The sequence below is a fragment of the Dioscorea cayenensis genome, chromosome 17 (assembly GCF_009730915.1).
Source record: "Dioscorea cayenensis subsp. rotundata cultivar TDr96_F1 chromosome 17, TDr96_F1_v2_PseudoChromosome.rev07_lg8_w22 25.fasta, whole genome shotgun sequence".
Classification (NCBI taxonomy): domain Eukaryota; kingdom Viridiplantae; phylum Streptophyta; class Magnoliopsida; order Dioscoreales; family Dioscoreaceae; genus Dioscorea; species Dioscorea cayenensis.
In genome coordinates, this window is record NC_052487.1 from 10280842 (window position 1) to 10290724 (window position 9883).

The 9883-nt window shown below is 31.7% G+C and overlaps 1 long non-coding RNA gene across 2 annotated transcripts; it reads left to right on the top strand.

Moving 5' to 3' along the window:
• The first annotated feature begins 2203 nt into the window (after positions 1-2203).
• On the top strand, positions 2204-7436 carry LOC120280821. 2 transcript variants are annotated; one of them, XR_005542407.1, is made up of 3 exons: positions 2204-2245; positions 7165-7291; positions 7368-7436. It is a non-coding gene; the product is annotated as an uncharacterized LOC120280821 (long non-coding RNA). The 2 variants fall into 2 exon arrangements; XR_005542408.1 differs by lacking the exon at positions 2204-2245 and adding an exon at positions 7012-7040.
• The last annotated feature ends 2447 nt before the right edge of the window (positions 7437-9883 follow it).

A 9883-nucleotide genomic window follows, 5' to 3' on the forward strand; every position in this document is an offset into this window, starting at 1 on the left:
TCACATTGTAGTAGATAAATTAAAGAAAAACAAAACTCATCTAAAATTCTAAGGTCATTTCACCTTTTCTCCACTTTTAAATTTTTGTGTTGACCATGTGAGACTTCACATTGACTTGGATTAACCATGTTTTTGATCTTTTACATTTTTTAGTTTGTCACACTTCCATGAGAAAAATTCAGCCAAGCATGGTGTCCAACATTACACAGAATCACATAGCCTTGTATGCCTTCTGTGTAGGCCGCTAACAGTCTCCTCATTATTAGTCTCTTGCACCTCTGTGGCAAAAAGTTTGCGGAATTGATAAAGGATCACACTGCTGATGAACTCCGGGAAACATTCCGCATCCAGAATGACTTCACCCGTGAAGAAGCGGAAGCATTAAGGAGGGAGAACCTGTGGGAATTTTAAAGAAGAAGGCACATGGATGAATATCAATGTTAGGTAGTTCTTCTACGATAAAATTTTATGTTGTATATATGTACATACATATATGTATATGTATATATATGTATATATATACATGTACATATATGTATATATATATATATATGTATATATGGATCCAGAGGTCGTATATATGTACATACATATATATGTATATACGACTACTTTAACTGTGTGCATATGTTGTGAGAGTATTTTGATTTTTTGTTTTTGTTTTTTTTGGAGTTTTGTAAAAATAGCTTTTTTTTGTAAGCGGGGGTTTTCATAGTATACATGAAAGAAGAGTATATTAATAAAAGACTTTTATTTTATTTTATTTTATTTTATTTTTACTGATATTTTATTTATTTAATTAAGTAAATTTATTGGATTAGTGGTTCCAAAGACATGGGCATGGAGAGATATATTCTTGGGTTTATACTTGATACTCTCTTTGCTTGGCTTCTAAGAAACAAAGGAAGAGTCCGGAGAGAAGATTTATTCTTATGCTTTTTTTAAACGCTTTTCTTTTTTGCAAAAGTACTTGTGAACAACATGGAAATTTTTCAAAACTATTGGAATATATGTCATCATCATCATAGCTTTTCTTTTTACTTTTGTGGTTGGAATTTATTTTAAGTTATATATATATTTTTTTTCATGATATATATATATTTTGAAAGAGGAATTAGATATGAACCAGATTTTTTTTTTTTTAATTGTGGGAGGTGTTATTCAGGAGGACACATGATGAATATCAATGTTAGGTAGTTCTTCTACGATATGCAGATATGGAATTTATTACACCACATCTTCATTGGTTCGTAAATAGATTGGTATTTGGCTTTGGGTATAAGTTAATTTACAATGTTTTAATTGTGATATTTTTTTATAAATATTATATATAAATATATATAATATTAGTAACTATAGTTTTTTTAATTAGTAAACCGTGGCCATGCGGACTATTTTACGGCTATGCACGTGGACCCTGCTCGTCAGTGGATTCTTTTTTAATTGATTATTATTATTTTACTCGTGTAATCACCGTGAAATTAAATTATTTATGACTTTAATTTTAAGATCCTATGTTAATCCTAATTGTTATTTTAAATAATTATAAATTTAAATTTTGAAATAGAGTGATTATATATAAACCAACACCACCCCATTTTATTATAAATCTATAAGAGAGAACAAAATAGATTGGAATTATTATTGTGGTTTCCTCACAGCTCTTGGTCTAATAGCTGTGGATGGAGGTAAATATTTTTGCTTCCGCTAATTATTATGTAATTATTATATGATATATTTAGATGTTATATATTCCGATAATTTTTGACATGCACCGCTTACAAAAATACAAAGGTTTATTATGAAAAATTGACCCTATTATATGAAATAGGGTCAATTTTCATTAGAATGTTTTTTTATTATAAATTATTATTTTATATATGGAGTTTGGAATTTCTTTTGACTTTGTCTTTTCTAATTAAGTTAATATAATATTTTTTTAGTTATGTTCTCTTCCTTTTTCATAAATTAAAATGAATGTTACTATACATATTATAATAAATAAAAAGATATTGTAATAGGGATTATATATATGAACTTGATTATTTCTAAACTCGAAAGAATTATTTTAAGATTATAATTATTTTTAGATAAAAAAGAGTATTTATCTTCTATTTTCTCATCTATAGGAGAAGGCCGGGTTCACTGAAGACATCTTCTATTTCTTTTGGTGTGAGTGAAGATTTTGGAATTTCTTTGCACAAAAATCATCATTACTCGAACAATTGAAGGGAAACCATATTTGGTAAGTTGAAATTGCCTTCATTTTCTTGCATTTATTTATTTATGTATTTATTTATTTTATAAGTAAAAGTAAATGCATGCCCATAATAATCACAATATATAGGTTTATATGCTTTCAACATGCATGACGCCAAGAATAAAACAAATCTCATGATGTGGAAGTTGATGAATGGGTAGTGATTCTCTTTGTTGGTACAACTCAAGTTTTTCATGTATGTCTCTCGTGTGTGTTACATCTTTTATTTTTAATTTTTTTAATGTTTTTGTTTTGAGTTGATTGTATTTATTTATTGTTTATGGTGAATTAATGTGTTTATGAAAAATTAAAAGTGATTATACTTTTGCATGATATACTAGTTAGAGTAAATATGGTTGATCACATTGAACTATTTTCAATAGATTTTATTTTTATTTCAAGTTAGATAAGCCTTGGTGAAATTGTAACACAAATTTATTGTTTTATGTAGAAACGATTGTTTACTTGGTAGCTTTGTTAGACTTGAAACATGAATAGAGATCGATCTTGGATGTATTGTCGTAAGGATGGGGCTTCATTTATCAATGATGAATTTGTTAAGGGAGTTGAGGAATTTATTTCCTTTGCATATTCTCAAACTACTATTGTAAGTGGGGATTCTATAAAAGTGTCCTTGTCGCTGTAGAAAATAGCATGTTTCAAATTGCTCGACATGGTCCCAGTGAAACATCTCTATTATAATGGTTTTATGATTGGCTATACAACTTGGACTTCTCATGGAGAGCATGAAATTGACAATCCTCTAGATACGGAGATGAACATATTCACACAATGCCTCAAATAGAAGCCCGAACCATATGCTCAAATGATGATTGATTTTATTTCACCAACTTTTAATATTCCTCGTTATCATGATACGGGTTCACGTTTCATGGGAGAAGAACCAAACCCCAAGGCATCCACATTCTATTCTTTACTGAATGATGCGCATTTAACCCTTATATGAAGGTTGTACCAAGTACTCAAAAGTTATCGCCTTTATCACAACTACTAAATTTAAAAATCTGATTTTAACATGAGTGAAGCATGTTTTTGATCGTCTTATGGTGATGATTAAGAATATGCTACCACAAGATGAATGCTTGCCTCGATCAACTTCTATAGAACAAAAGCGTAAGATGAAAAGTCTAGGTATGGGCTATGAGAAGATAGATGTTTGTCAAAAAACAATTGCATGTTGTTTTACAAAGAGGCTGCTAAACTTGACCATTGTGCTATGTGTGGGCATCCATGATATAAGATGAGATAGTTAGGGAAATCAAAAAAGGGGAAACAAAAGCAAATTCCTTGCAAGATTTTACGCTATTTGCCACTTATACCGAGACTTCAAAGGCTTTACATGTCCGCAAAGATCGCTGAAAACATGATATGGCATGTGACTAATAAAAGCACTGATGGAGTTCTTAGGCATCCAGTTGATGGGGAGGCATGGCAGCACTTTGATCAAATGTACCCATCTTTTGCACAAGAATCCCGCAATGTGAGACTTGGGTTATGTGCGTATGGTTTTAGTCCTTTTGGACCCCGCAGTGAAAACTATATTCTATTTGGCCAAGAAATGCTTGTTGTTTACAATTTGCCACCTTGGATGTGCATGAATCAATCATATATATTTCTTAATATGGTTATTCCAGGAAAAAGTCCAGGTCAAAACATTGATGTGTTCTTGCGGCCTTTGATAGATGAATTGAAACAATTATGGAATGATGGTATCCTAACATATGATGCTTTTAACAAACAAAATTTCACAATGAGAGCATCATTGTTGTGGACAATTAATGATTTCCCAGCTTATGGCATGTTGTCTGGTTGGAGTACTCATGGAACTTTATCATGCCCCTATTGTATGGGCCATATTAAGTCCTTCAGGTTGGTTCATGGGAGGAAGCCATGCTTTTTTGATTGTCATCGCCAATTTTTACAAAGAGATCATCCTTTTAGGAGGCAAAAATATAACTTTTCAAAAAGAGCTGAGCGTGACTATCCAATTCCTCGATTATCAGGTGAAGAAATATTGACATAGTTGAATTGTTTTCCAAATATTACATGTGGCACTAAATGCAATGAAGAGAAGCTTATGAGGTTTGGAGAAAGTCATAATTGGGTGAAGGAAAGTATATTTTGGGAATTACCTTACTGACACACAAATCTTATACGCCATAATTTAGATGTGATGCATATTGAAAGAAATGTTTTTGAGAATGTATTCAATACGATGATGGATATAAAGGGCAAAACAAAAGACAACATAAAACCTCGTAAGGACTTGGCAGTGTATTGCACTCACAAAGAATTGGAATTAGTAGAAACTAATGGTCGTATTTACATCCCACAAGCCTCGTACACTTTGAGCAAAGAAGATAGGAAACGTGTTTGCACATGGGTGAAACATCTAAAACTTCCTGATGGTTTTGCATCAAATATATCTCAAAGGTGTCAATGAAGTTGAGTGCAAGTTTTTATGGGTTGAAAAGTCATGACCGCTATGTTTTTCATGCAATGTTTGCGCAATTGTCATAGCGTGATGGTGCCCAACTCAGATATGATGCAATCACTCGAACTCGTCACATAGGGATTTATGCTCAACTCAAACTACACACAGGCATGTCGACAAATTAGAAGTTACCATTGTTGAAACAATATGCAAAATAGAAAAAATTTCCCCCCCTCGATTTTTTGACTCAATGGAACATTTGCTAATACACTTGCCTTATGAGGGTAAGGTTGGAGGACCGGTGCAATATCGTTGGATGTATCCATTTGAAAGGTAGTATTCCATTGCATTTTCTACTCTAATATTTTTACATTTTAACTTAAACTTTATAGTTCCATTTTTGATGTTTAGGTTTTTGCATCATTTAAAGAAAAAGGTGAAAAATCAAGCATGTGTGGAAGGATCTATATGTGAGGCATATATCATTCAAGAAATCTCATCATTTTGTTCGATGTATTTTTGAATCTACTCGTGGAAACAAGATTAAATCGGTACCTCTGCAATAACGATGATGGAGATGTAGAATCAGAGACTACTTTCAATTTTTCTCTCATCCTCGGCTCGACCTTTTGGGCCAATGAATAATGCTAGATTTTCTAGAAGACGGAGAACATTATGTGCAGTAACTATATGTACTTATGAATTGTGAAGAGATATATCCATATGTGGAGTAAGTATTATTTTCTAACTAGTATTTATGTCGCAAAATACAAATTTAAACTTAATCAGTATCACTAACTTTATTTTCTTACATATAGGATGTTCGATGAAATGGCAAAAAAAGAATGTGTGAATATATCTGACAAGGAACTAGAGAAATTACGAGATACAAGATTTCCAAAATAGTTTAGACAATTTGTAAGTTTTGTATAAAAATATGATTGTATTACTAGTGAATGCATATATTTGTGACACATTATTGATCTATGTCTTACACTTTTAGGTGGCTAAACATAAAGATGAAATTGATCCTCATGTTGTCGAAATGTCGTATGGTCCTGGACGAATTGCTCAATGTTACAAAGGTTGTTTTATAAATGGTTTCAAGTTCCATACCCAAAGGTTGTTACAAAGGTTGTTTTATAAAGGTTGTTTTACAATGATTATGAGAGAGATTTTTATGGTGTCTTGGAGGATATTATCCAATTAGAGTATTTTGGTGTTGGAAACAAAGTTATACTTTTTAAATGTCATTGGTTTGATATGGAAAAAGGGGTTAAGGTTGATCCTCGTCATGGTCTTGTTGAAATTAAACACAAATCAGCACTTCTTAGCAATGAACCATTTGTTTTAGCTGATCAAGCTCACCAAGTTTGTTATATTCCTTATCCCTCTCATAAGAGAGATCGCCGTGATTGGTGGGCTGTTTTCAAAACAAAGGCAAGGAGTACATTTCATGTTTCTACAAGGAAGACTCATGAAGAAAGTACAGCTGATTTTGTTAATGACATTTATCAAGAAGATGAAATATGCATTTCTACATATGTTACTCCTTTAGAGGAACTTGAAAACCCAATTGTTCTTGCTAATGGTATATTTGAGGAGATAAATTCATTTGTTGAAGAACAACAAGAAGCTGAAGATGAAGTTAATGAAGATGAAGATGAAGATGAAGATGAAAATGGTGATGAAGACGGGGATGAAGAAAATGTGGGTGATGGAGATGATGGAGATGAATATGAAGATGATGACGAAGATGTTTTTCATTACTCCGATGATAATTAAGAGCTTTTAATATAGTACTTGTGAAGGACATATATTTTTATATCTACACTTATCTATGGTGTTTTGGTTAATTTTTGTATTAATCTATAGCTAAAGATTTTCAATTTTAATTGGTTTTAACAATTAATGTTTTTTTGCAATAGTGCTATAATGGTTAGACCCAAAGATCCCAAGACAAAAAATAAAGGTAAAGGTCAAGCAATTGAAACAAGAAACAATCCTCCTACAAGGAATTCTGCATATCGTCCACCTTTGAAAGTAACTTCCACTGTTCAGTCCACCATGGAACTTGTTATGATGGTATCTTCTATGGGTAATCCAGGCAACCAAACATCAACAAATAATGATCCACCACTTGAAGTGCCATCCAATTCGTCGATTGAACCAATAGTAAATGAGACATTGGAATTAGGTTCTGGTGGATTATCGACTGCAGGTGAAGATGTTGCAAGACAACGTCGAACAAGGGGTCCTGCTTTAGGAAGAATCGCTCCAGAAGATGCAAATAAAAAAACGTACTTTGACAATTCTTGGTGATAGGTAATTTATTGAAATTTTTGTATTTAATGTGATATATTCACAAGTGATTTTTTCTTTGGGTTTATTAACTATTTCTTTGTTTATATATGTTCATTGTTTAATCGCTAATTATAACTTGGTACAGTGTTTTTGCGGAGAAAGGGGTGTCATCAACTATTGTTAAAATAATTAAAAACTATTTTACTAGGGTGTGGCCAACGTGGAGAAAAATTCCAGATGATGTAAAAGAAGCTATGTGGAAGAAATTTGGGGTAACTGTCAATTGTGTTTATTTTATCTTAACTTGCTTTTGTGAAGGTGACTTTTAATTTTAATGCACAATATTAGGAATATTTTAATTGGCCCCTACAAGAGGAACCTAATGTACGAAGAGTATGGGAAAAGACATGTAAGGAGCAATTAAAGGATACATTGAATGGTGAAAGAACAAAAGCTTTGAAAGAAGCTGGTGTCACTAATATTGTTGATATTAAGAAGTGTAAAGGAATGAAAAGGCATTGGATGCCAACTGAAATTTGGGATGCTTTAATCGATACAGTTTGGAGTACAGAGAGTTGGCAAAACAAATCCAAGAAAGCATTGGTCAATCGTTTAACTGAAAAAGAAGGAAGTATTACAAAACACACTAGCGGTTCTCGTTCATTTCTTGCTACTCAAAAGCTAATGGTATATAATTTTTTCACTTCACTCATATCATGGATTTAATTTTGCCAATTTGTTATACACATATTTGCAATAATAAAAATATATGTATAGTCTAATTAAAATTTTTCTTATGTAGAAGAAGAGCTTCAACGACCAATACATTATCCGAATTATTTGAGAGAACTCATAAAATGGTCAAAAGGAAGTGGCGATTTTTGTAGATAATAAATCCAAAGTTGTTAGTGTATGTTAATTATTAGTAATTCATTCCTTAAATTGTGAATTGTTACTTTATATTTTGGTAAACTTAAATCAATTAACTAATGTTTTTCACTTGTTATAGGATAAATATCAATCTACATTATCCGAAAAATATGGTGATAATACTTCTGATCATCCTGAGTTTGATCCAGAAGCATGGGCGTCATCAATTGGAGGAAAGATAGCTACACGCACTCATGTATATGGGTTTGGCACCATGGTCAATTCTAAAGCATTATTTGATGCTACTCTAGTACGTACCGCAAATGCACAACTAACTCAGCTTATGGTCTTTCTACAAGTACTCCACATATGGATGTTTCTTTAATGATGATAGAATTGTGAGTTTAGAGCGTAAAGCTTGAATCATTGACTCGATGATGTGAGTCAAGTGAAGAATGCAGAGGGTGACATGAAAGTGACTTAAAAATCAATTTCAGATTATGATGAGTTTTCATGATGGAGAAATTTGGATCAAATATTCCTCCACCAACAAGTAAATAATTTTAGGTATAAATTGAATATTACTTCTTAAAGTTTTAGTGCTTTTACATATAGATTTCTACTTGCAATTTAAATTGATGGATTTTTAAAATTTTCATGATTTTCATAGAGGAAGATCTTTGAGGCAAGAAGAGAGAGCAACAAAACTCAAGGTAATTAAATGTACCTTCATATATTACTTTTTACTTTTGTTTATTGTTCACATAATTGTATTTCTATAGCAATTTTATTTGATGGATTTTAAATTTTTATGATTTTTAATAAAGGAAGACAATGGCCAAGAATAGGGAAACGTAGAAAATCAAAGTAATTCGTTCACGTTTATGACTTCTTATTTCACTTTGTTTGTTGGTGACAAGTGTATTGATGGATTAGAGAATTGTTAATGATGGATTTATGGTTGTGATGGAGTGTTGGATCATGTTTGTATGGATAATTTGTTTTTTGTTATGAATTGAATGTTGGATCATTTGTATGGATTAATTGTATTTTTGTATTTTTGGTATGATTGAAATGATGGATTATGGATACTTGATGAGATAATGTGGATCATTTGTATTATTCGTGTTTGAATGGGTAAATATTTGTGCAATAAATTATGCGAGTTGTGTGAAAAACAAATTTAGTAGCTAATAGCTATGATAATTAATAACAAAGAATAGCAACGGATATTCCGTTGCAAAATAACAAATGATAATGGAAATTCCGCTAGAAATATAGCATCGGAAATTTCGCTGCAATACATATATTGCAATTGTATAAGAAAACAACAACCAAAATTCCGTTGCTACAAAAACTAACAACGGAAAAAGAAAAATCCGTTGCTAAGAAAAACAACAACCCATAATTCGCTGTCGCAAGAAATTAACAATGGAAAAACAATCCGCTATACATAAGAAAACAACCACCAAACTTCACAGTATATGGGAAATAGCAACGGAACAAAAAGGAATTCCGCTGTTAATAAGAAAATAACACCAAAAATTCCGCTGCTAGCATAAACAATGGTAACGGAAATATAATGAATTCGTAGCTAATGAGTGCATAGCAACGACTTTCATCATAAATAAGATAATAGCGACGGATATTCCCTTTGCTAAATGAGAAAAATATTGTTGCTAAACTAAATTTTTCTAGTAGCTATAACAATAATTGTAACGGAATAGTCCGTTGTTATGCAAACACTAGCGGGATGAAATATAGCAATGCAGTAATTTTTTGTGAATCATAAAAGAATGAATATTTTATTATTATAATAACGACGGAGTTTTTGTGTTTGGCAACGGAATTATCCGGTCGAACAACATAAGAAATAACGACGGAATTTTATCATGACCGACGGAATTTGAATATGTACTTGGGAATAGTCAGGCGTGAATGATTCTCATATAAGTCCGCGTTACAAATATTTATAGCAACGGAAATGTAGTTCT